This window comes from Bemisia tabaci, chromosome 3, assembly GCF_918797505.1.
Source record: "Bemisia tabaci chromosome 3, PGI_BMITA_v3".
Taxonomy (NCBI): Eukaryota; Metazoa; Arthropoda; class Insecta; order Hemiptera; family Aleyrodidae; genus Bemisia; species Bemisia tabaci.
The window spans coordinates 53,811,601-53,837,484 of NC_092795.1; the positions used below are offsets into that span (position 1 = coordinate 53,811,601).

The 25,884-nt window shown below is 41.8% G+C and overlaps 1 protein-coding gene across 1 annotated transcript in view; it reads left to right on the forward strand.

The window, feature by feature from the left end:
• Nucleotides 1–25,884, forward strand: part of jvl (javelin-like) — a 254,717-nt gene that overhangs the window by 156,037 nt on the left and 72,796 nt on the right. Inside the window, exon 2 of the mRNA XM_019045446.2 lies at nt 20,125–20,177. The gene's annotated coding sequence lies outside the window, so the exon portion shown is untranslated. The remainder of the gene's footprint in view (nt 1–20,124; nt 20,178–25,884) is intronic.

Sequence of the window (25,884 nt, forward strand, 5' to 3'; positions counted from 1 at the left end):
TCGGGCCATAAGAATGTTTGGGAATTTAAAAGCGCCAGTGACGTCAGTGGTGAGGACCGGGCTTGACGGGAGCGACGACGACTAAGTCGTCAGTCTTTAACTCATGAGCCCTGTCCACAACGCTCTTGTCACATGCCCACGGCTCACGAGTTAGCGCTCAGTTCCTTTTGATTTAATGTCAAATCCCGCATTTCCAGTTTCTCGGAAGGAACTCTACTTTTACATTGTTTCCTATCAAGCTCACCACGAGAACACCCCATCGTTCTACTTCCACATAGTTCCTTTTAGTATAAATACGTCCAATTATCAGGGAATTTCACCAAAATGCGTCAGGAAATTTCATTATCCAAATTCTGTGGCAACCCTGATATCATGATAAATCAGGAAAATCCATAAGCAATTTTAATAGACACTCTGTAGTAGAATCAAAGGGCCCAAGTGAATCCTGTGTAAAGTGTCGGATCCAGCATCCAGCTCATCCGTGTTCTTGGGCGCTGATCAACGCAACGTGGCCCAATGGAGCGTGCATATTCGCCGGTCGCGGGCGGTGCGACGCACAGTGGATCGAGTCAATTCGAGGTGGATCGAGTCATTTCAAACATGAAATTTTTACTAAAACTGCCAATTTTGATGTTTATTTCGTCACATTTCATATTTTAAGGGGTGTTTCTCGAAGAAAATTTTACTAGAAAACCAATGGACCATGGTTATATGGATCGCATCTAGCAAAAAGGAAACAGCGCAATCACGGTGTTGTAAAAATGTTGCTTCTTCATGATTATCTGAAAATTCTCCGAGAGTATCGAATAGTTTTGGCTTCCTATCGAAAAATTGTCAATTTTCAAGGAAAATGGTTGTATAAATTTTAATAATGTGCATAGAATGAGTGTTTAAAAAAGAAAATGAGAAGTTACACAATTTTGAAAACACTGTAATTGCGCTGGTTCCTTTTTGCTAAATGCGATCCATATAAGTGTTTAAAGTTCCCAAATTTTGTCCGGCCTCTCCTGTTGACTCGAAGCACCGTGCGACGCCCCAACGCAGCGCGTCGCGGATGATACCTCGGCCGCCGCGACGCGACGCCGAGTACCATTGTCAACACGGTTGTCACCAGCGTCGCTGCGCTGATTCGGCGGATCGCAGGGCGTCGCGGATTCCCAATCAGATTCCGAATCTAGCGAAACAATAAGGACGTGACCTTCCATCCGTCACACTCGGGATCCGTCGACAATGACTCCAGCCAGTACTTACGCCTCTTATTATCCTGTACTGTTATCCCCCGCCGCCCCCCTCCTTCCCGCCCCCGCCCCTCATCCTCGCTCTTTGTTGATCTATAACTCCCGCTTTGAATGCCAATGGACTGAATGCCTCGTCGATCTGCCGGATTGGATATTCGTTCGCTCATTCCTTCGCGCGGGAAATGGTTGCTCGTGGTGGTAGAAGAAAAAAGAGAGATGAGATAAGCTGGGCATTAAAAATTTGGGCCTAAAGTTAGTTCAGTTGGATGTATTTATGCTGAAAGGAACTTGAGACGGGTGGGAAAGATGGGGTGTGCTCGTGCAAGGTGCATTAGAAACAATGTAAAAGTGGGCGTGATTCCTTTGGGGAAATGGGAAAGTGGGATTTGACATCCAAGTGCCAAAATATGCTAACTCATGAGCCACCGGAAAGTCGGGAATTGTCAGAGAATTTTGAAAAGACAAGGAATACCTGGATACGTCAGGGAAAATGACGAAAAAGGTCAGGGAAAATGACAGAAAATGCCAGGGAATATGATGACAATGTCAGGGAGAAATCTACAAGTCATCTTCATTCGTTTTTTTTGAGTGGGTTTGACGTTACGAACAACAAATTTTGCCTGAAAACTATTTCTAACTGCTTTTTAACAATCTGGCATTTGTTCAATTGTCAGGGCATTCATCAAATTGTCAGGGAATTTAATGTTATAAATTCTGTGGCAACCCTGTTACAAATGATGTCACCGAAATCTAGATGTCATTTCTTCGACCAGCCGATGGCTCAGTAATCCTAAATTTCTACAGCTACCCGCCAATTACTTGCGGGTAATTGGTGGACCTACAATGTGGGTAAATAATAATCGCAGGGGCAACATCAGAAAATTGAGGAGAAAATGCAAAGCGTAATCTCGTCCGGCCTTGGGATGGCGCTGACCGGTCGTACCCTTCACCAGGACGAAACCCCCACCCGGGTCTGCGTCATCCCGGGAGATTTCTCCAAATCTCGCAACAAGAGCGGAATTACGGACACGGCAACAGTAGCCATCGGCCGACACCAACGACGCCACTTTCGTAAAGGCCTATCTCGATTTCTACGTGAGCCTTGTTCTCCGTATCCTTCCATGCTTGTCGCGGCTCATGTGGAAACGGACGTTCGTGCTTGCGTCAGAAGAGCGACGATTCGGCGTGCAACCGCTCCATTCGCACGCGATCGACGACCGTCACCAATTTTCCGACCGAAAATTGAAATCGCCACGAGTTAATACGGGTTTTCGGTGGCCATCTTGCAACCTCTTTTGGAGTCTCGGTGAATCCAGATCACACCCATTCAGCGCACAACAATACGGCCGGGAATCGAGTATCGGTTATTGGAGGCCTGATTTCCCGCGCGCTAGTGCCCGCTTAGCCAATCCGTCCTGGTGAACGGTACGGGACAAATGAGAAAATGGTTCTAGTGTGCATGGTGTGGTCGTCGGGAGGAAAAGGGAACGGCGATGTGTGCCACGGTTCGCGGTGCAGTGGACCAGTTTGGTGGGTGATGTCATTGGAAAAATCTCGGTGTGTTTCTGATTCGCCGCGATGTTGTGTGGCACCGCGGGAAAAATTAAGATACGAAACTTTAGGAGCGTCTTCCTGCGGCATCTGACACCGGCGGAAATCAAGTTGAGGGAGAGAATATGTTCAGTTTTTGGAAAATGGCATTTCAGGAGCGGAATTCGCGAATTTTTTCCGACGTTTCCGGTGTCATAATATCTGGAGATTTCGTTGAACTGCACCATCTCTACCGGTGTCGTTAGCGTCCGCCTCTCTAATCATGTTCTTCTCAAAAAACCTGGAGAAACTTTTCAAGAAATCAACTCCTACTCCGTCTATAATTTAAAATGAAATGCAAAGGATCAGTCTAAGACTACACCCATTTTTCGCCGTGCTGGTTCACCAATTGACAGATGATGCATGTCAAGCTCAATGTATGAAGACCGAGTGGAGTTACTGCTGTCATCCAGGAATTTCTTGATCTTCTGCGCTTTCACTGCTCTTCGAGATCCCCAGGATTCATCAAGTACAGTGATGTTTTCTCTTTCACTGAAATCCTGTTCTGAGAATCGATACCTCAATACAAACACTCTGTCACCGCGCTTGACTAAACGCCTTCAATTTTCACGAGTAGGCAATTTCTTGACCTAGGAGAAAGTTGATTTGTATCCAATTTCGACGTGCCATTCCGCCAGTTGAACGGTGGTCAATTTGCGTTTTATGAAGAAGTCTAGCTCTATGTTTGAACGCAGTTCGGTGTGTCAAGTATCAAGTACGGTGAAGTTGTCTCCTTCACTGAAATCCTTCTGTTCTGAGAATCGATACTTCAATACAAGCACACTGTCGCCGCGCTTGACTAAACGCCTTCAATTCTCATTAGTAGGCAACTTCTTGACCTAGGAGCACGTTAATTTGTATCCAATTTGGACGTGCCATTCCGCCAGTTGGACGGTGGTCAATTTGCGTTTTATGAAGGTTGAACACAGTTTGTGTCGATTTCGGCACATAAAAACAAAAAATAAAAAAACTTAGAATCAACTAAAGGCGCTTCGTGTTCCATTTCCCACGTAAACCGAATTTCCGTGTCATTATTTCTCTGTGTTGACTCGGCTGTCATGAGCGTGGCTCCTAAAAAAAACGCAGCTACGAGTCGAGTAAAGCACATCGCTGCACCGTGGTTTAGAATGACTTAAGGAGCGGATGCTGATCGATCTGTTGTTGTTCGCATTGAGACGCACTCTCAGTTCGGAGTTAAAGCAGTTTGTACCGGTCCAGCTACCATTTCTTTGACCGAGTTAATCGAGGCAGTGCATCGCCTCTTCCTCTCCCCTCTTTCCATCCCGTTTGCTCTTCGATTTTTCGTTCTGCAAGTTATGTACCGTCATGTTAACCCCCATAATCTCGAGGAAGAATGATTCGGTAGTGCGGATTCACCGGCGTCGCGTCGTTGCCAGAGCTTGGAGTTGGAAAAATAGGAAATTAAAGCAAATCCAGAGCATGAGGCTTAATAGATATCTTACGGATCCCTTCAAATATCAATCTCCGAACACTGGAAAAAAAAGTCGCTTGGATCTAGTGTCTAGACTCTAAGTAACATTGACAAGAAAACATACTGTTGATTCAATCCGATTTTTTCGTGAATCGAAGAGCCGAGCCTCTTGATTTAGGTAGATTTCCTTTTGATTCAAGCAAAAAGTCCGAAGGAATCAAGAGCTTTTTTTCTTGTCAATGGTTTTAAGAGTCTGCGGACTCTAGATCTTTTTTCCAGTGAAGGCAACAAAACGAGTGTTCTATGCTTTTAATCGCCATAACTTTCTACAATGGAGAATTTGTATGTGTCTAAAATATGAATTCCGTGTGTTGAGTGAACTGAACACGAAGATACTCGTGGTTCTTAAATTGAATAATTATCAGAGGGAATACGACAAAATAACAAAATCTGATAAAATACTGGGAAATGCCGCCAGATGACGTCACTAAGCGGTGAATTTTCTCAGTTTTTAATCTCTCTATACTAATACTCACATCAGAAAAATGATAAAAGATACTGCGAAATCAGCTCAAGCTCTTGAGATGGAGCAATAAAAACATTTTCGTGCAAATTTTCCATTTGTTTGTCCGCGTCTTTTTACTGTATCACACTTAATAAAGCTGTAGTTATTCATCTTCAATTTCTATCTTTTTGTTGCAGGTGAGTTGAAACTTATTACATCACGACTCCATCGTAGAGACTAAGAGGAACTTGCAAGGTATTGTTAATTTTCAACCATAATCATTCATCATAATCATTCACATGAGGTCATGTTAGTCTGTTTTAGTTTGAACCAAGAGTTTGATATTATATAGAACGACACGGTCTCTAAATCAGTCTATTCTTATCGTGTGAAGTAGGCTTTCTCCGTACGGTGTACCGCATATTTTATTGGAAATGCGCTCTTTGCGCCTGCGGGAATCCTAATTCCTTTGCCTTTCTATCCTCTCTCCATAACTAATCCTGTATTATTCAACCCAAGCGAAAAGAAAGCGCCGACAAAGACGAAAGTGTGAACCACATTTTAATTTCTCAAGGCTCAGCTTATTGTTATTGTTACACGCAGCAAGGTCACTAGAGCACGTGTTACAACGTTGTTAAATCTCCAGGATGTGTTACGCGATCGCTTTTCCCCTCTGTAGTAATTTCTTTGCGCAGATGATAGCTCACCCTATTTTGAAATTTTTTTACATCTACTTGAAAGAATATTAGGTGAGAAATGAAATTAAAGACTACATAAATCGTGGAGTAAGCTCATGAAGAAGAAATAAACGATGGATGGTTGGTGGAAAACAGGCGTGGAATTTAGAGAGAGGAGTATTTAAGCGCTCTTACCCTGTCAAGTTGACGGAAATTGCGGTTTTTTTTTGTTCCAGAGACGATTGACATATCCTTCTCCATGATTTTAGTGTATTTTACGAGGAAAATACACTTTTGCATTCTCACGTAATGTCACATGAGGTGGAGTCTCCTCGTCAGTTTTTGGGATTTGACCAGGGTTCGGGATAATGAGGAATTTAGTCACCACTAATTTTCCACTCTTTTCTTGCAGGCTGAGATGGAAAAGTTTATGAAACGTAAGAATTTGAAATTTCACGCCGAAGTTTCATGAAATTTTCCTGTAAAATTGTATCAATTAGAAATTTTACGATATTCTTCTCCATTTGTGACAAGAAGGGAAGTGTGGTCGCATTTCGGGCATCTTGGATTTTGTTGATGACGTAGGTTGGTGCAGACGGTTTTAATAAACAATTTTCTTGAAAGTGGTGCCGTTTAGGAAAGAAGTTATTCTGCAAGTGTAAAGTGTTTGAAATTATATTTCGAGTTGATGGGAGTATAAAAAACGGACGTTCCGGTCCATATTTCATACTTCGAATTCCGGAATTTGATGGAACATCGACGCCATTTTGTACCGACCCACGTCATGGGGTAAACGATCCTCAATATGAAACCTTCTCCTTACTTTTTTTCTCAATGATTTTTCCTGAAATCTCAGAAACTTTCTGAGATTTTAAAGGCGATCTCAGTTTGCAGGGGGATCTCACAGTAGAGGACGCTATGGACGAGAGGTTTTTGAAATGCTTGGTCCCTGCGCTCTCTGAATAGGAAGTCTGGCAATGGGTGTTTTTCAGGACGGTATACGAAGCCGGGTCCGAGCCACGCGTCTGAAGCGACCGATCCATCGATCCGGTCGGCGTCGCCGGCGCACAGTGGATCCAATCAATAAGAGGGGCGGGACAAAACTTGGATACTTTAATCGCTTATAACTCCGTCAATACGGCATCTGGAGATTTTAAAAGTGGTTTTATTGGTTTCCTCGTGTAATTTTCTTCCAGATACACCCCTTAACATTTAAAATGTGACTAATTATACATAAACAATTGCAGTTTTAGTTAAAAATTCGATTTCCGGCCTCTCTAATCGACTCGATCCATTGTGCGGCGTCTTTAGTCGGCAGCCCCGTGCTGCCCTACTGAGGAAGAACGCCGCATGAACCGTCAAGCGTTGCCAAATCGCCTTTGATAAAACACGAATTTCCTGGTAGACTTGTGAATATTTTCTTTCCATTTTTCAGGTAATTTTGCTCGCAAATCCATCGAAAAGACCTGAAAATTTAAAGAGAAAAGATTCATAACTTTCCTAAAAAATTAACATTTTACCGAAGAAAACTTGGCAACTCTCGAATTTTCATACGGCGTTTTTCCTCAGCACGGCATCGGCAGCGTGGACGCCGTGACGCGACGCGTCGGTAGCGCCTCTTCTTCGCCGTCCCTCCTCCCCCCCCCCCCCCGGGCGCAGGACCCGCGTGCAGCGGCCCCTAAAATAAAATGAGGTCCGGTTCACACCTTGCAACGATTGCCGATCGCCGACGTTCACGCACACAACGCACAACGCGCGTGCGCCGTGCATCCGTGCTGCGTGGCTGCGTGCACTATTTTAATTACCGGCGGCTTTTGTGTAATGCCTTCGCTCCGACCCAGAGCCGATTTGACGGACCTCGACGCACGCGGTAGTTCAGGATTCTCGATTCAAACTGTGGCCTATGCTGCTCCTGTATAAAAGAACGCCGTATGAGCCTTGCGCATGGTGTCTACCAGTCCGGAATTTCCGGAAAGTTCGGAGATAGTCAGGATGTTTTAAGGGCGGCCCGGAAGCCGGAAGTACTGAAAAAGTGCGGAATTCCGCAAGTAGGTCCGGAGTTTTGCCCGTTATACTCCGCGTGTTTTTTTAATAAAGCCTGGAATGTATGCAAGTTCCTGCGCGTTAATTCTTAGAGTATCATTTGCCTGGTAGATCGCGATTGTCCAGTCAGTTAATCTGCCTCTGCTGGTGACGTTAAGCCACCAGTGAAATTTTTTGGCGACGTCATTCTTGTCGTAATTTGAGAGAGAATTTGAAATTTTCGAAAATTTTCGAAGTTCGTCAAATGGGCATGGTAATAGTTATGACTTTTTGTGTTGAGGAGGGATTGAATTATTAAGAACGCACTGTATAAGTACTGATTTTTGGGCTGTTTTAGCAGACGTTCAATGGTGAAAATCAAAAATTTCAGAAATTTCATCGAATAGTGTCCTTTCTTAAATATAAATTGGACTGAGTTAAGCAGAAAGGAACCAACCCACATTTTGGAAAAAATTGAGTTATGAGTGGTTTTGAACTCAACCACTGCTCTACTATCTATCGCCAAAAATTCTAGGTTTTTGTTGGAGAACATTTTGCAGAAATTGAACTTGAAGTTTATCTTTTACATTGAGTCTTATGCAGGAGCCAAACTTTAAACCTCATTTTCTCGCTTCGATCCCGATGTGGCTTGGTTCCTTTCTGTTTAACTCCGTCCAATTAGCAGTAGAAACACCGCAATCAAGGAGTGCCCCTTCTGCCCAGCGCCTCTATTACATTGGGAAAAAAAAACTGATCGGATCTAGAGTCCAGACTCTTGAAAACATTGACAAGAAAAAATACTCTTGATACTCTTGATTCAATCGGATTTTTGCTTGAATCAAAACGAGATCCGCTTAAATTAAGAGGCTCGGTTCTTGATCTAAGCAAAAATCCGATTGAATCAAGAGTATTTTTTCTTGTCGATGTTTATAAGAGTCTGGACTCTAGATGTAATGTGTTTTTTTTTTCCAGTGTATGCTCATAGTTAAGGATTCAGTACGTTCCGATGGATACAGATTTGACAGATTTTCCGGAAAGTTTTCCACTCAGGTCATTCCTGAAAATAAAATTGGCAATTGCCGCGGAAGGAAAGCGATGATACAAATCTAGGAAGACAGGAGGCGGAGTCGTCGGCACCCCATCGTCGTGCGGACGTCAACGACACGACACAGAACCGCGGTGGCGTGAGTCGCGACCAGAGAGGTGGAAATCAATAATGTTTGTTCCGGGCCTCACCTCTACGATTGATCGCCGATCACCAGCACGGCGGCTCATCAACACGACTCTCTCTCGCTCTGTCTCTCTCTGTGAGCTCAGCTATTTGAACTTGAACTTTGAAGTGCTGTAAACAGAGGTGTTGATTCTTTTAATTAATGCTTACCTCCCCCGTTGCACCCGTGCGCTGCTGCTCTTGAGCCATTCATTCTGCCAGCGCTATTTCCTCAGTCGGTTCCCTGTTCGAGGCAGGTTCCATCAGTTATACCTTTTCTGTTCTTCCTTTTTTCCGTTTGAATTTTTCATTTTCTTTAACTATCCCAGTATAACTTTATACTAGCTGCCAGGGGGTCTACAAGTCCAAAATTAGCACTGATCTTTTATGGGCGGTCCGGAAGTACCGAGAAAGTGCGGGAATTCCGCCAAAAGGTCCGGCATTTTTTCCATTTTTGTCGCAATTTGAGCGCGAAACTAAAATTTCGTCAATTGGAAATACTGAAAAGGTACTGAATTTCTCTGTTGAGAAGGTACTGAATTTTTTGGGAATGTACTGAAAAAGTACTGTGAAAGTACTGATTTTTGGCCAGTCTGTTTTAGTAGACACCTTGGATGCGGGCCGACTATTGAAATTGATAGGTGAAGCAATAGACAAAGATGACAAAAGAGGTATGCAGGGATCTTATTGGTGTAGGCGGATGGTGGACAAATGTGGTAGATAATGGACTAACTATAACGGCAACCCGCGAGCGACCCTATAGTTAGTCCATCACTTTCTCCGTTAGTCTATTAAAACCACACACTTAAACCAGTGGGATCGCTCCATACTCCCTATATCCTCTTTGTCTATTGCTTTGTCTATCAATTTCAACAATCAGCCCGCAGACTCGCCGCGATGTCAAACTCTGCGCAGTTGACAAACATCGAAAATTAAGGACTTTTCCGGTACAATTAAGTCCTTCTTTTTTTCGGCAGTTATAAGCCACGCGTTAAAGTTGAAGACGTTGTCTTATAATTAGCTTCAACTATGCGCGTCTTGTCCACACAGCGAAAATGATTTTAATGGGTGACAATTATATCAACCAGTAACACTCGAGATTGTTTTCCACATGACAGAAGTATAAAAACGAAATGAGCTTGTAATTAAAAACTGACTTGTTTGTCAAAACGACAAAATAATAATATTATGCCATCATTCACTCAAGTGTAAAACCACCAATTTGCATCACCTAACAATGGTTTATCAAGTTTCTGCAGCTTATGCTTAAATTGTGCGTCTCTAGTGTAATCCATCTTATATGGACGTAGATTCCAGTGGCGAGGCGCGAATGATCGATTGTACTATCGATATTTTCCCATTTTAAGGTATGGTAAAATATCGATTATTACGGACACCCTGTTTATCGATCCTTTTCCATAGGTTCAAATGGCAGATCAATCGATATATCACAAAGCACGCCACGATACGCCACTATTCAAGTTCTTTTTTTGGAGTCAAAGTCGATCGGCCTCATTGTTTTTGGGAATGAAAAAATGGATAGTGAAGCTTAATCGTGATAGATGCGCCATTCTACGGGTGTACATATATAGGAACCTGGGATTAGCCCTTTTCCTTGGAGTAGTTTTTATAATAGCCGATATGACAATGAATCTTGACGGTTTATGGGCTTATGATTACTTTCGAGGAGTCCTTTCATCCCGCATGAAAGAGCTGGATGATGCAAAAGTTACGAAAGCTCAGTGGAGCCCCGGTCATCCTTTCTCTTCTGTTCCGCGGTATGGTGGATGAGTCGTATTGAGCCGCCTAAATAGGAAAAGAAAAGTCAGATCGCCCATACATGAACGAGAGCAATAAACAAACGGATCGCGGCGCGGCGCATTGTATGCTCACTTTTATTTCGCGCGATTGTAAAAATGTATTGGTTGCGTACTCGTGAAAGGATGTTTCGCAGGGTGAGTGTTGTCGAGTTTCTCCAATCGCGAACCTTTTCTCCTTACGCGACCAAGAGCATTTCTTTTAAGCTGTAGAATATGCATATGCAGGGTGTCTACTGTATGGAAAAAGTACGGATACACTGAAAAAGCACGGATTTCGGAAGGTCGGTAAGAAAGTACTGCGATGGGATCGATTTTCAATGATGCAATTTCCTGACACAATCCATTTATCAAATTTTTGGTTCGATACTTCGTATTTTTCGTGTTTTTTGCTTTGTTCATTTGTTATTCCATCATTCCACTAATGCCATTTCAAATATACAGTTAAAAACGCTTGTAACATATAAGGAAAAGGTCAGTCAAAATAAGGAGTTTTGAGAATCCTCAAAAGAAGGAATTTTCAGGAGAGTAAGGAAAAAGCAAGGAAAGGGCACTAAAAAAGCAAGGAATTTTAGTAATTAGATTAATTTTATAGTTATTTATAATTAATTTATAATTATTTAATAATTTTAATAATAAGAATTTTTGATGCTTAAAAATTGGAATTAGGGAGCAAATTCACAGAATATTCACTTAGTCTAGTTTTACTTGAAATCATTAATATCTTCACTTTTTATCCTCACTTGTTCTCCAAGCCCCTCAATTTCAGTTTTTTGACTCTTCATGAACCATGTGTTTGATACCCAGGATTCTTAATCGAGTAGCTTATGAATGAATGGTATCTTACCATCCAATGACCCAAGTTCGCGATATCAAGATGTTATATTTCTACTTCTCTCTTTCGTGGAAGATGGTACAAATCTTTTTTCTCTCTCTTTCGTGAAAATGGTTCTGCACGAGTCGGCAATGATGATTGAGTCTCTGCGGACGCTGCTCCCTGCTTATGCCGCCCTGATTTTGGAGGTGGGACGCGGCAGACGATAAACAATGGCCCAGCGTTTCCTTTTTCGTGAAGGAATCGAGAAAGTCATTCGACGAACAGGTTAAACTTTATACTTGGGCTCTAACTCAGCTGGAGCATTCTTTTAGAAAGCAACATCAACAACCTACAACTAATACCGCGATGTAAAGGCAAATAACGTGGTCAGCATAATCATTCTGCAGTTTCAAAATGCTCTTTCAGAAAGAGAAAATCGAAATAGTACGAACCGAATGTTCTGAGAATAAAATGTTTTTACATCAGCCTCCAGGTATCGACGAACTTGTCCATGCATGTTTGTCGGTAGAAGAATTTCAACACTGTGAATGAACAGGACATTTGAAAATCAATTTCTCCAATAAGTAGAGGCGCCATTTCCGCTGAACTTTCGGGGGGCTGGGAGTCTACATTTGGAAGTCGTCAATTAACGACATTTGACTTTTCATCCGATTTTTTTGTAACATTTGACTTTTAAGGGGTTTGTCACTTTGTGCTGAACCAACGCCCCCGCCCCCCCCTCCCCCCTAAAGTAGTTGACTTCATTTACGAATGACCTTCAATCTGAAGGAGGTAAAATTTGATGAAGGATTAGGCTCGGATAAATTCCAATAAATACCTGCAAATGTCCACAAATTGTTTTTAATCAGGTTCAAATGCAGGAGGAGAGGAGAATTTCTCACTTTCCTGAAGTGAGCGCTTACCTCAATTTCCACATAACAAGAGCCCCGAAAAGCGTAGAGTTATATGGAGTACAGGGCTCACGTGAAAATTCAGGTACACCCTTACGTTAGCGGAGCGATGAATTGACCCCTCTGCCCTGCTAAATTTAAATTGGCGTCCCTGTTACCTAAAACTGGTGGACACAAGCCATATCAGCTATTGCCAAATTCAACCGGGATTTTTAAGTTTCTACACAAGAACGTTTGTGCGGATTCCTCTGAAAATTTTCCGGAATTCGCTTCGTATTTTGCAGAAAAGTCACTGAAATTTGCACAAAAATCCGCAGAACCGTTTTCATACAAAAAATTAAATTGCCCAATTAAAATTGGCAATAGCTGATGTGGCTTGGTTCCTTTCTGCTTGACGCGGTCCAAACATCAAATCTCCCTGGCTTCCGCCATGGCAAGCAACCATTAGAGAGATGACCAGTCAGCTCTCATATTGGCGCCAAGTGGCAACAGAGTGGGAATAACAGCGTCGAGACTCGAACTAATGACCTCCATAGTGTGAGTCCGAGTCCATAGTGCGAAGTTACCGACGGCTGAGCAAGTCGGATAGGTCGTCGATGGCTTTTTTGCGTCGGACCGGCTTCTGAATCCGGCGCGACGACCCACGATGCGACGCGACGGACCGCACACATGCGTATGCTCGTCTGCACGCTCCATGCACATTGCACATGCTCGCTTGCCAGCCAGCGTCATCAACTATCACCTAGTCATTCCACAACCTGCTTCTCCCTGAAATTAATCGATCCTTTAAAGGCAAGAGAAAACACCTGACGCGCCAAGAGACTTCGAACTCGTGTGATTCACTGAATCTTCACCTCAGATGCGGTAAGTCAGACTAATACTGCCTTAGCCGAAGAAAAAAGAATCTTTTAGCCGCCGAGAAGTATTTTTTCTTAAATCAAGAATGTTTCTGCTTAATGTAAACTACTTTCTCGCTTACACTGGAAAAAAAAACACATTGAATCTAGAGTCCAGACTCTTGAAAACATTGACAGGAAAATGGACTCTTGATTCAATCAGATTTAAGCGTAAATCAAAAGGAAATCCGCTCAAATCAAGAGGCTTGGTTCTTGATTTAAGCTTAAATCTGTTTGAATCAAGAGTATTTTTTTCTTGTCGATGTTTTTAAGAGTCTGGGCTCTAGATCCTTTTTCCCAGTGTACACTAAGCATTATTTTTCTTGTATCAAGAAAAATTCAGCTTAAATCAAGATTAAGAAAAAATCTAGGCGGCAAATTCAAGAATCATCATGCTTGAGCCAAGCACCTTTTTTTCAGTGTTGCTAAGAAAGAACGCCGTATGAACATTTGAACGTCACCAAATGTCCTCCCTGTAAAATATTTATTTTTGAGGGAAGTTCTGTATATTTTTCCGTACAATTATCAGGCACCTTGAATTTAACCCTGAGTAAAATTCCCTTAAAAATTTAAAGAGAAGCATCCACGGTTTCCCCTGAAAATTCGTATGGAATCTAAAACATCGTTCAGCAGCCTCAGTGAAATCTCGGAGGCGCAGAACTTGTTGGATAGGAAGCTGTTTCCTGGGAGAGAAGATCTTCCAATCTCGCAAAATTCTCTGAAATTGATCGAAATAGCCACAAATTAGGATCAATTATCAATGCAGGAGGACTAACATCGTAAAATGACGTTCGTTTGGCAGTATCCACTGAAGGTGGTTGACTCCGTCATTTTATGAATGAGTCCTCTTGTTTGTTCTTCGTCTTCGACGCACCAAAGAAGACGCATAGAAAAATATGTCCAACAGCGTGGAATTGTCAAATGGTGGGCGGATAAGGAGCAGCAGAGGAGGATTGCCTCGCTGAAGAAAAACGGCGTATGAACTTTTGAGGGTTGCCAAATTTCCCCGGATAAAACATGCATTTTTGAGGAAAGTTCTACATTTTCCCCCTCGAAATTTTCACATATTTTAGATTAAATTGCGAGAAAAATTATCCGAAAAATACCAAGTATAATATTCACAATTTCCCTAGTGAATTCAGGTTTTATTGAAGGGAATTTGGCAACGTTTGAGGCCTCATACGCCGTTTTTCCTCAGGAAGGCAGAGGATGAGACGACAGGGGTGGGGGCGGGGCGTGGCGGCGTGGATGTGTGTATATGGGACTATTAGACGTTGGGCATTGGGTGTCACGGCTCCGTAATTACTGATTGTAAGTGCCATTATGCGCGGGCACACAGCGTGGAAACTGCGCTTTCTAATCCACTCCGACCGCGGCCGACCGAAATGAAAGCTCTATTATCCATATCCAGACCGCTTCCCCTCTGCGCAGTACCGGCGTCCCTGGTTCTGCGCGCGGGAAAAAAGAGCCTCTTCCTGTTTTACGTAATCCCCCGATTTTTCGCATCCGTCCGGATTCCCTCGCCGATGGTCACTAGAGTACCTGTGTACGGAGAGTATTGCCATCTCTGTGCCGCTCTCTGATTGGTTCATCAGTTTCAGGCTATCATGGGCAGGGTGTCTACAAGTCCGGAATTTCCGGAAAGTCCGGAAATAGGACTGATTTTTTAAGAGCGGTCCGGAAGTACTGAAAAGGTGCGGAAATTCCGAAAGAAGGTCCGGAATTTTTTTCATTTTATGTCAAATTTGTCCTAATTTGAGAGAGAAATTCAAATTTTTCAAATGTCAATTGGAGGTACTGAAGAAGTACTGAATTTTTCTGTTAAAAAGGTACGGAATTTCTTGGGACTGTACTGAAAAAGCACTGTAAAAGTACTGATTTTTGGTCAGCCTGTTTTAGTAGACACCCTGAATGGAGCTCCATGAAGCTGCATTGCATGCTGAGCAAGCTGAAACAGCGTACATGAAACGGTCGTGTAAGAACCTTCCTGGGCCATGCGACGCATGGCCCGGAAAAACCTTGCGCAGTTTTTGTTTTCAAATCGGAATAAATGGTTGAACATTATACGCATTTTTTAATAATCCTCTCAGTAAAATGGAATAAAAAAAATGATCAAAGTACATATAATGTTGAGTTTCCGCACCAGAACGAAATGGAGCCGCAGATCCCCGCTCCGGTCTCATCGTGAGCGTTTCGGGGGCCTTGATGCAACTATTCGTGTTCTCCAGATGCCCGCGTTGCATACGTTAGAAATTGAAGGCGTTTTGCCGTTGTTTTCCCTCACATTGGAGGGCGGTGCGTGGTAAGAAGCGACGCGACGAGCTGTTGCGCTCTCGCGTGGTGCAAGCGCCGCGCCGCGCCGCACAGTGGATCGAATCAATGGGAGAGGTCGGACATGAATTTTTTCAATTTAATTGCAAATGTAGATGTTTATTTCGTCAAAATTGAAATTTTGAGGGGCAATTCTTAAAGGAAATTCTAGGAGAGAACCACTGAGACTATTTTTCAGGCGTCAAAATTTTGTAAAAATGGAGTTATGAGCTTTAAAAGTTTTCAAATTTTGTCCGATCTCTCCCACAGACTCGATTCACCGTGCATCGCCAGCCGTGGTAAGTCATCGGGGAAGCATCTCTTAACTATACTTCAATCAGTACAATCATTAGCAAGAGACGTAGCCATTCTTTGTGTCCTGCTATTTGTGAGGGAATTGCTTTTGTCAGCTTCCTCGACGAAGGACTCATAGTGGCTTAATTGAACTTCGAACCTCGCGACTCTTATTCCTCCCCGAAAATATCCGAAGAAAGGATTAATACGAGTATTTTCTCTTCTTCGGTGTTTCTGGAGCTTTGAACTGCTTTGCCGTGCTGAGGCTAAGGAAGACCGCCGTATGATCCAGACTGTTGTCAGACTTCCTCTTAAAAATGTTTGTGTAAAAGGAAGCTATAGATATTTTTTCTCGAAATTTTCAAACACTTTAGATCAAATTACGAATATACCACTCTCCGAAATAGCTCAAAAAGTTTTAATTCTGGTAATTCTCAAGAGCTTCCGTAAGTGCTTATGACAGAAAAAGCTTACACCCACATGAATTTTAAGAAAGATTTCATTCCCATTTAAAGCATGGTGTCTAGAACCTGGAAAACCGGAAATTACCGGGGTCAATCTGTGAATTAAACACTTTCGGAACAGCAGGGTATTCGTCAGGACACTTATTCTAAAAATCAGGAATTTCCTCTTTCTCCGCTGTGAAATCAAATTATTCTTAAAATTGGTGTTTTGCGTTCATTCGGCTGCATAAAGAAAAGATGAGACTTTGATATTTTCCCCCAAAGACTTTGGAGGAAAATTCTTTCTTTAATGAAAGTATAGAGGAAAACAAGTGGAGATCCTGCGTCTTCATCACGGAATTTTTCCCTGAAAACCAGGAAAAATCAGGGTATTGCCAGGGAAAAGAGAAAATCAAGAATTCTATACTAAACGATTTAATGGTAAACACTCCGAAAAATAATTTAGTTGAGCAATATTCCGCGTTTATCGCTTTTGCGTGACTCTTCTATCACTTGTTCCGTGCTTGTTCCTTTCAAACATGTAGGTGAGCGTCAAATGAAAGTCATTGTGATAAGCTCGCAAGTTGGTTTCGCCAGGGTATTTTCACATCCTGCCCGCTTTCACGGCCTATCAAAAACTTTAATTGCTCATTTTGATGACCATCTCCTCCGCCACCACCATGCCGAATGCCGCGCCGCGCCGCGCGCACGCAGTCACACAGTAGTCGGCCAAGACTGCCGTTCTAAGGAAAAACGCCGTATGAGCCTTCAGACGTTGCCATATTTCCTTCGACACGTTACGATTTTTCGGGAAAGTTTGTAGATATTTTTCGTTCAATTTTTCGGACAGGGTTGTAACTGTCAGGGAAAACCGAGAAATGTCAGGGGATTTAAAAAAATCAGGGGAAACCGGGAAATGTCAGGGAAAAATTGTTTAATCACCTTCATTTGCTTTCTAGAATGGGTTTGAGATTTTGATCAAGAAATTTTGCCTGAAAACTTTTTTCAATTATGCCTTTTTAACCATCCGTCACATCTTCAATTGTCAGGAAATTCCACCAAAATGTGTTTGGGAAATCAGGGAATTTCATTTTCTAAATTCCGTGGCAACGCAACCCTGTTAGAGAATTTGGATTAAATTTTGCAATAAGGAACCACTATCTCTGGCTCTCCCACAAAAGCACATATGTGCATAGGGAAACCAATGGCATGTATGTTGTTTCTCAAATTGGCCAGAAATAGTGGTTCCTTATTGCAAAGTGCAATTCATTTCATTCGTAATTTGATCTGAAAAGTCTAACAATTTTAATGAAAAGTATTCTCAACTTTCTTCGAATATATATATTTTTGAGAGGAAATGTGGCAGCATTGGAATGCTCTTACGACGTTTTTCATAGCGAATCCTAACAGAAGATACCAACCTCGGAACTCGCGGCTTCACACTTGGTTTCCACGGTTCCGGGTCCTCCTTATCAGCCGAGTTCATTTCCGCGTTCCCGATTTTCTCCCAGATCCTCCGCGCGAACCGAACTCCAATAAAAACGGCGGTAATATTCAATTTGAGAGCTGCGGGGCCGGCCGTAAAAGCCCACTGACGTAATTACCCACTCAGCGTCAACGGGCGTGCGCTGAAACAAAACGCTACGGTCTGAATACGACAGCTCCCCCGCCACGCCGCGCCAAGTCTTATCTTTGTTTTATCACTTTTTTCTTGATCATTTATAGTAAAAGGCTTTGTTAAATGTTGAACGCTCGAGGACCATCAAATAACCGCTATTACCGGCAGTTTAACTCTGATTTTTATTTCCCGCGTCGATCCGTGAATTTGTTTCGATATTACGACGCGGCGGCCAGATAAATCAGACGTTAGTACCTTACGTGCGTTCAGACATGCCTGATTTCCGTACGTATTTGCCAATATTTCACTTTAGGAGATCATGCGCTGAAGAGGTTTTCATCAGTCTCCAGGTATACATATCTAATTCGTACCGCAGGGTGGCTACAAGTCCGGAAATTGTACTGATTTTTTAAGAGCAGTCTGGAAATACTGAAAAAGTGCGGAAATTCCGCAAGAAGGTCTGGAACTTTTTTCATTTTATGGTTATTTTTGTCGAAATTTTTCGAATTGCGTCAATTGGAGGTACTGAAAAAGTATTGAATTTTTCTGTTGAGTAGGTACTGAATTTCTCGGGAAGGTACTGAAAAAGCGCACTGTAAAATCTTTCCAATTTTTTTCAATCTGAAATGTATTAAACAATGTGACAACATTGTCTAATGCCTCTGATTCGAACTTTGTCGACCGTATCATAATAGGTCCTGTCATTGATCAGCAACCATTGACCAGCGTGATTTTTTAACGTTAATCTGAGCTTTTTTGAGTGTGTAAAGTAGTGTTCCTTTTTACATTATATCGCGAATCGGAGGAATGTTGCATAATCATACCTATCTTTATTGATGCCATTATATTCTTGTGGAACTGCGGAACATTTAAGATTGGTTCTCGCGCGCATAGGAAATGGTAGCCAGGAAGTAAGACAGAAAATTAAATTTCGTTGCTCCTTTCCGTCTAGTCACTAGATGAGCCTGAAAACTTATTCGATCCACCCCAATCGTGGGTTTAATATCGCTCTGTTACTTTCAAAACACGAAGTCCGATCTCACAACCAGTCTCCAGTCCTCATTGGAAGTTCAATTGACTACGCGACAGTAAAGAGGTAAATTTTTTAAAACATTGATAAATATTTTACGTCAGGTTGCCAGGCCAACTCAAGCCCTAAGTGGCACCAAACTCTTGAAGAGCAGTGGTCATCGCAGTGAATGACGTAGACACTATATCGAACGCAGCATTTTGAGTCGGAATTTCACTTAATTTCATGTGCTGATTTATAGGTGTTGTATGAATGTCAAAGGCAAATGGTCAAATCAGGCATTTTGTGAAATGCATAGACAAATAGTCAAATGCCTAGGCAAATAGTCATAAGTCAAATATTCTTACTTAGATTGAAATTTTGATTTGTTACCCTAATTTTAGACTAAATAACTCGTTGCTCTTGTAGGATAGAGTTCTCTGTGAAAATATGCAGCATACAATAGTATTTTAAACGATTTTACGATCCTGGATGCACATTCCTCATGATATTGTCAGTACGTCATAAAACATAGAATTTTTAAAATGTTAACATTTAATTGTACTAAAGGCATGATGTAGAGAGGAAGGAATAAGGAGAGTTCGCGGATTTGATGAGTTGTCCTGCCCAAATTTTGAAAACCCGTGAACTATCCTCGCCTTAAATGCACAGAATTCCGTCAACCATCAAAATTTGCTGACTGGCCTAGGCATTAGATAAAATGCCTGATTGCCCTCGACATAAATACCAATCTGTGACCAAAGCAGCGATTCACAAGTTCTACCCCTGCAAAATTTCTCGAATAATAGTGTTGCTCACGTCCCTTTACCATAGTTTTAAATACTAGAGTTTCCTCTACAATCATTTTTATAAATGTCCTGCTGATTTTGGAATCCAAATCCTGAGAATACTTCAAGCATCTCAACTCTATCGTTGTTAAATGTGTCCGCATACTCAGTGGCGATTTTCCGGCGAATGCAACCGGAATTATCTCAGCCCGAGTTATCTTACCCGTGTATTAACACCGTGACTCACCACCGACGGCCTCTGGTTCAACAATGAGTCAGATATCCCAATCCCTTTTACTCAGAATTTTTGGAAAATCATGTTTCGTATGATCAGTTATACTGACACCAGTTTAGTACGATTATTTGAACACACGGTCATCGTTCGTCAGTTGTTGTGTGTCCGTCATAGAGCTCTCGGCTGGCTACGGTTCGAGTTCCCGAATTCGTTATTTCTCTTATTTGATCTTCTCCATCGCTTTTTACATAGATTTGCATCGTTCTCCAGTTTTACAAAGGCATTAACTAGTGTGTACTTTGTGTTTTACAGGTGTCTTAATGAAGTTCTCCGTGATAACGTGGCCGTACACCTCCTCCTTACAGGTAAGAACCAAACTTTCTTTATCGGTTCATTCCTTGAAAAAAATGAGCGCAGAGTAATGTTTCAACTTTTTCACGAGTATGATGGGCTGCAATTATTTTCTCTGTTTTATGATTTAAACTTCGAAAATCTTCCTGAAATACGACATAATGCTGCGAACTGAGCATAATTGAAAGCATTTTTTTAAAAGGATATCTCAAATTTGTATTGTTGAACGGATAAACATGCGTTCCGCTGTATCAGGATTCGTATTCTTTCGTCAATATCTTAAATCGTATGTTACTCTTCTTTTATTTTATTAATACCCAAGGAAATGAGACTTAGAAGCTATATAGGAGCTCTTTTTGCAAAACTATTTGTGTTCGCGGGCTCATTTCGATTCAATAACCTTAAAGCTTTCAATTAAAACTTAAAAGGGAAAGAAAATTGAATCCGTACTTTCTGAAGGGGGCGGAAGTCCATTTTTCAAATATTTTATTTATGAATTTTTAACTCTCCAGTTGTCATTGCCATTTACCCGAGAAAGCAGCGGTAGTTCGCTTCTCGGAACACGATTGTCACGTAGAAAGAGCGTCAAAATTCATAAAAAATTGATTTTGGAAAATTGGACCTCCGCCCTTTGTAAACGTATACTGATTCACACTAAAGTAATATTATCACTGTTTTTAAATTATAAAGATCGTTGAAGGCTCGATGAAATTGAATTATATCTAGTACGAAGAACTAATACTTTACCTTTAAGTTAAATTAATTTTTTGAAAAACTTGAACCTGATGGATCGCATATATACGAAGTTTTTCAACGGAGATACAACCGCGATATTTCGTAAGAAGATTTCAAGAACTCTTCGGTCCGCTTTCCGTCAACAACTTCCTTATCATCCGTTGAATATTCTTCTTCCTCGCCCAGAAATGAACATTTTGACTTAAATTTATCACGTTAAGCCGAACATTACCTCCTCGTACATGAATCACTAAATACAAAAAGGGCACATGCCCAGAAAACCAAATTGTTCAGGAGACACAAAAAACTGTTTTTTTCGTGGTAGATATTTTTCGAAAACAGTTTTTTGTGTCTCCTGAACAATTTGGTTTTCTGGACATGTGCCCTTTTTGTATTTAGTGATTCACATAGCAAACGGACTTTGTTCTAAAATATGGATCGGAGCGAATCATTTCAAGGATGCATTTGAATGATAATAATTCGCGGCAATTCCGGGCTTTGGTGCCAGGCAGTGGCGGCTGGGGCGACCGTGGGCGGAGGGGTAGGGGGTTCGTTTCGGGGGAGAGAGGGCTCGCTCGGGGGTCGAGCCGGCACAATCTGGCACTTAAGGTCAAATGTTCCGGTCGATGCCGTAATGTAAAATCTCTATTCTCCGATGAGCCGCATCTCGTTAGCATGCCCGGAGACTTCAGGGCTCATAAAATAACGAGCCCATAGCTTGGAGCTTCGACTAGGCTTATCCTCCCCGAGCCAGCTTGTTGCTTTGCTTCGACCTCCGCTTCCGAGCTTTTCGTAACTGTGTCAGTCAGACCGTGTCTCCGGCAGACACAGAGACTCCGACAAGCTCTCCGCTGACGTCATCATCCCTCGCGGAGAATTGCCGCGTAGTTTTTCGGCTACAATAGTCGTGGTCTTGACCTCGGCAATGCAGGGCCCGGACGATAATTGAATTGGAACCGACTCCGAGCCAATAATGTTATTCCCCAATGACGAATATGTACAATCGTAATACCATTTTTGCATTTTGAATGTCGTGCATTCGGTACGTTCACCATGTGAACTGCAATGGAGCATTTGACTCAGTATATTTTCGAATTTTTAAATCTATTGCATTATTACTACCTACGATATCCCGTGTCAGAAAAAAATTATAAAAAATACTGGGAACTCGGCTCATTAAGCTCTCTCGGATGAAACATCAAACATTTTTCGTGCTTTCCTATCGAAAAATATCGTATACGAAGAAGTTTAATGACACAGGGATAGTTTTGAGAAAAATACGTGAAAATTGAAAACTCCTCAGAAATTTTTCTTGTATCGTACGGTACTTCCTTTGCTCTTCCTGCAGAGTTTAAGGCATCCAAGATCCAAAACGATCCATACCAAATTATCAGAGGATCGATAATTAAAATAGGAAAACTTTGGCTGGTTGCGTGTATCACGGTTCCTTATATTGATCATTAAAAATATTGTGTAAGTTCACTTAAAAGAATAACAGGATCCACCCAAACGGGAACTTTCCGTAGCCAGTTAATGAAGTTATCGCCTTTTGGTAAAGGACGAAGAGTGACAGTATCCAATGCGTCAGAGTTTACCATGTTTTCCAGGGTTCCACTAATCAGTGATGAATGAAATTTGCACCGATTGCTTCATGTTCACCATTAATGAGACCGAGATGAAGGAAACTATGGTAGTATGATATGCAAGGCGCACGCGATTTAATGGCCTAATACATCCGCCTCGTTTTCGAAAGGTCTGTATCCTGTTAACTTGAAATGCAAAAAAACATCGAGTTTGGACTAAACTAATTAACTTTTTGGTAACTTTAAGATTTAACCCTCAGAACGTTTCTGTGTCACGCGCAACTGACTCATCCCTATCTTCGAATTTTTGAAGACATGCACATGAACATAAACACGGCATGCAATGTCAATTAAGAAGGAATGGATTACTTAAATAAGCATCTTGAAGGATTAAATCACGTTTCTCATGTTTTAGCGATAATGATTTCTTTGATTCTAAACTCAGAAATTAATTTCAGTGCATAAAGTAAAACAAAAACGAAACAAAAAACCCACATTGTTAAAAGTTTTGGAGTGAGATTTTGTGCCGGAGTCTATACATATAGCGCCCAAAAATCCGGAGTGTTTTGAATGCGGAAGTGAAACGGGATCTGCACATGCACTTACTGCCGTGCTAAGCAAAAACGCCTTATGAACATTCGATAGTTGCCAAATTTCCCCAGATAAATCATGTATTTTTTTTAAAAGGAAAGTTACTCATATTTTTCCTTGAAATTTTTAGGTATTTTAGATCAAGTTGCGAACAAAATCGTCTGAAAAATTTGAAGCCAAACATTCCAAAAACGTCCAGTGAAATCGGTTTTTGTTGAAGGGAATCTGGCAACGCCTGAAGGCTCATACGGAGTTTTTCCTTAGCACGGCAGCTTACAGGGTTGCCACAGTCTGGGAACACCGGGAAATGTCGGGGAAAATGACGGAAATGTCAGGGAAAATTTGTCAAATCACCATCATTTGCTTTCTAGAGTGGGCTTGAGGTTTCGAACAACAAATTTTGCCTGAAATCTATTTTCAATTATGCCTTCTAAACCATCCGTCACATCAGTTGTCAGGGAATTCCACCAAAATGTGTCAGGGAAATGTCAGGGAATTTAATTTTCTAAATTCTGTGGCAACCCTGACACTGACAAGAAAGCAGATATGTGTGCATGTTGACGTTACGAATAATTTTATATATTATTTGTAACAATCAGCGGGCTGATTTTCGAAACTTATTTCGGCTCAGCATTCATGACATCGAAAATCAACCTTTCGCAGGTACAGTTCCTAGGGATCAAACTTTCCCGGGAAAGTACCGTCACATCAGTTGTCAGGGAATTCCACCAAAACGTGTCAGGGAAATATCAGGGAATTTCATCTTCTAAATTCTGTGGCAACCCTGAGCTTAGGCCCGGCCTCAAAGTGACCCGTCGGATCTGTCCCGGTGAGTTGTGGCGAATTCGGTTCACGAGCACCTAAAGAGGAAGAGACGGCAGACGTATCATTACGGACCGCGGCGTGGCGCGCATACGCTCCGTAGATGACATACCGTAATAACGTAACGGCACCTATATCGGACGGCTATGTAGATCGAATCGATACTCCGCCACGTTCGCCGTCGACGCGACGCACCCAGTAGAGAGCGGAATTTTCGAAGGGGTGGGTGGGGCTCAACGTAGCGTACGTGAACGTGAGTACGTGACGATATCATGCGGGTGGAGGACTCGGTGACGAAAGAAAGTAAGAATTCACCCCCTCTCAGTAATTTCAAACGGTTTGCTCGTAAACGGCATTGGAAAGAAGTAAAAAAAAAAGTCTCTTGGGTCGAGAGTCCACACTCTTTGAAAATTGATAAGCAAAAAGATTCTTGATTCAATCGGATTTTTGCTTGATTCAAATGAAAATCCGCTTAAATTTAGAGGCTTGGCTCTGGATTCCAGCAAAAATCCGATTGAATCACGAGTATTTTTTCCAGTCAAATTTCTTAAGAGCCTGCAGGGTGTCTGGTATTAGGATTTTCCCGATTTTCCCAATTGTATCGGGATTTAATCCCAATTTCATCAGGATTTGAGAAAATTCGGCCGTCCGATCGGACTGCTTTCGCGTACGTTTATGCAGAAATTTTAATTTTCCTCCGCAAAAAATCAGGATTTGGAAAAATTATGAAATCAGGATTTAGCAGTCAAAAATCGGGATTTCATCAGGATTTCCCAAAATGAAAAAAAAATTAGACACCCTGGTCTGGACTTGGGATCCAAGAGACTTTTTTTTTTATTATTTATTTATTTTCCAGTGCGGCAATTTTGAATGGACACGGGAATATTTCACCGGAATTGTAAATACCCATGAAGGAACTTTGAATATTCTACAGTATGAACCGAAATTTGAACCGAGTAACGTTATCTTTTGTTCACCCCCTCAAATGAAGCCGAGGCTCGGTTGTAATAACCGAATCGGCCAAAAATGGGAATGACAACCACTCTCCTTTTTCGTATTTGTACAGCTTGTGTTTTTGCCACAATACCATATTTTTTTCTTCTTTTTAAAAATTAGTTTCATAAGAGAGTATGGCTTTCACCGGTATATCTCGGAAAAGAAAATAAGCGAGAAAAAAAGTAAAGCCCTAAGATGAAGCGTGAGAAGTGATCGAATCTCAGAACGCACTTTCGCTCTTACCTCGTTACGGAGTCCATCGTTTACCGAGAGTTATTCCTTAATCCTTATACAGGGTGACCCAGAATTAAGTAGGAATATTGAAGGAGTCGATTCTTTGGGTCCAAAAATGACGTTTTTGTGGTATAACTTTCTATCCACAAGCGCTTTCCCTGAGGGCCCCATTAACCCCTATTAGTCCCAATTATCTCGTAAATGAAGAGTCGTAGCGAAAAAACGCAAGTTAAATTTTCTCAATATTTTTCAACGCTGAATACAGTGGTGCCATTAAACATCAATTTTGTCGCTAGAATAATTAATTTTGGCCTCTTTTAGTTCGATACCCCCTGTACCCCCCTCAAAATGACTTTTTCCTATTTTGGAGGTCAAAAATGAAAAGAGCAATAAGAATTGCTCCTAGTTCCAATTTCCATTAATATTGGTTGATAAACATTGTCACAGTGTTAAGAAGACGATTTTTTCCTCCAACTGTGGGGGACCGTCACCCTCAGGGAAAGCGTTTTTGAAAAGAAGCTTCCCCTCAAAAACTCTCTTTTTGACCCAAAGAATTGACTCCTTCAATATTCGTACTTAATCCTGGGTCACCCTGTATTTTTATATCGTCCGTCTTATTCGGTAACGGAGTAGCTCCCCCGGGCAATGCGGTCGGACGCGAAGCGACGGATGCCATGAATTTTAGAACACCCGCGGTTTAGGACCGACTCACAGTGGATCGAGTCAATCAGAGAGGTCGGACATAAATTGTTTGTTTAAA